Raw genomic sequence first — 2,484 nt, forward strand, 5'->3', positions numbered from 1 at the left:
TCAAGGCGACACCCTTATTATCTTATCCTTTTTTGGGCTCCTCGATTCCCGCACTTGCCGTTTCATCTCTTCGCCTTATAAATAGGGACAGCGGACCCCTTTTCTTTTCTTTCCGCTACCCATTCATCTCTTCTTCTTCCTCTCGAGGACCTCGCACCCGAGGGCCACCGTCATCTTCGAACTCCGCCTCTGCTTCGCCGTTGGCTGCTGCATCAACCTGTTCGCACCAGAGTTCCACAGCGCCCATCCGCTGCTTCCGCCATCGCAGTATGTCTTTTCCCCTTTCTTTCTTAGATCCATTAGGGTTTCCTTGTTCTTCGCTATTCTTGAGGTTCATCAGAGCTTTCAGTGTTGCTCTTTCATGGACTTTAGGTGAATACTTCATATCTGACGTACTCCTTGCCGTAGCTAACCTTCCCTTGTCACCACAAACCCTTATGCGCAAAGAACTGATCTAGTCCTTCATAAGTTGCTTCGGTTCTGCACCCCTTCTAGGTCCAATTATTTTTACTTTTCTGTCTTATCTTAGATCCGAAAATTTCATATGTCACTGTGAGATCTGTTTCTATGTCCCTGTGAGATCTATTTCTCCTTGCACCAACATAGGCGGTTTAACCATGTATAAGCAGTCTATGCCATTAGCCCTCTGATAAACCGGAGGAGCATTTTACCTTCATAATTATGCTCCAGTTTAACAATGTCTGAGTAATCCTGTGCTAGTATTACCTTTTTCCCTTATTGCATTAGTGTCCGATTTACACCATTTCACATATCAGTATGTTTCTTACTCCCTTGTCTCTTGCATATAATCATGCGTAATTTATAAACCGGCCTTTCATTTTCAGCTTGTTTGTTTCGCAATGGCCAAACAATTCACTGCCTACAACTGGGCTCGTTCCCGGGTTACTGAGACTCAGTTGAATGAGATGGTTAGCATCGGCTCCCTGCCTAAGAAAACTGAAATCAAATGGCGAGTTCCAGGAACAGAAAATCTTCCAACCCCAAGGCAGGGCGAGGTGGTGGTCTTTGTTGATCATATAGGCCGTGGCTTCAAACCGCCAGGGTCAAAGTTTTATCGAGATGTGCTTGCCAGCTTCCAACTTCATCCGCAAGATATTGGTCCCAACTCGGTTTCCAACTTATGCAACTTCCAGGTCTTCTGTGAAGTATATTTACAAGAAGAACCAACTGCAGAACTGTTCCGGGACTTCTTTCACTTAAACCGGCGCACAGAGTTTGTAAATGGCCCGAACACAGAACTTGGTGGTGTCTCGATTCAAAAGCGGAAAGAAGTTGAATTTCCTCATGCCAAACATCATAGCCACCCAAAGGAATGGAATCAAACTTGGTTTTATTGCAGAGACACTTCACCTGAAGATGAAAATCCCCTCCCCAGCTTTCGTGATCACAGACTATCCAATACTCACCCCATCCCACAACGCTTGAGCTCTTCAGAAAGGGCGAAATACGCTCCTCAACTCGCCAAACTCCGGGCCTTTATGGCAAACGGTTTAATAGGCGTGGACTTTGTGCGCTGTTGGGTATCCTGGAGTATCTTGCCGCTAAGCCAGTGCCCTGGTTTAATGTGTGAATATACCGGTGAGGTTGATGACCCTCAACGCCATTGCAACATCCAATTATCTGAGGAAGAAGTCACTGAAGGTGTAAAGAAAATTCTGAACGAGTCGGAACTGATCTGTAGTCAAACCGGTCTGAGTCCCTTCTATGCCAAGAACAAACCGCCTGCTGTAAGTATTATACTTCCTCTTCATCTCTAATATCTTTAACATATGCAACCTGTAACCCTTCTTCTTTATATGTAGGGTGATGACCCCTTCTGGAAATGGAAAATCGTAGAAAAAGCGGCAAAGCCGACTGGAGACAAAGCAGTCAAGCCGTCCCGCCCAAAGACCAAAGCCGTAAAATGGACGTCAAAACGGAAAACGGCTGACCGGATTAATATGGAGCTTGATGATGATACTGATGATCCAGAAGTTGAGGTAGAACTTGACTCACTTGGCTCACTTTTCATGCATCTCATTAACACTGATCTTCCTCAGGAGGATGCAGAAGCTAGTCAAGCTGATGACGTAGAGGTAATTACCCTTTCCTCCGGTTCAGACTCTATGCCAACACAAAAAACTCGCCAAGCAGTCCGGAAAGTAAGCTTTTCTCATCCTCTTGCTCACTTGGATCCAACATTTATTTTGAAGACTGAGCAGCATGAAGCTCGCCGGACAACCCGGCACAGTGGCCAACATGTCACTTCAGCCGGTTTACCTGATACTCTGGTCCAGAATCGCCAGTCTGGGGTCTCTCCTACTTCTGACCATTCTTACCCCAAGGCAGGTTATTTCAGACAACCTCTTAATCCGTCTGATTCAAATTATTAGGTGACACCTCCTTCATCTTCTGGTGAATCGACCGCAACTCAACTCCCTCCTTTGAAAACTGTGGCCGGGTGAGTTGTAAAAACCTTTCCTT

This window comes from Triticum urartu, chromosome 6 (genome assembly GCF_003073215.2).
Source record: "Triticum urartu cultivar G1812 chromosome 6, Tu2.1, whole genome shotgun sequence".
In the NCBI taxonomy this organism is placed as follows: Eukaryota; Viridiplantae; Streptophyta; class Magnoliopsida; order Poales; family Poaceae; genus Triticum; species Triticum urartu.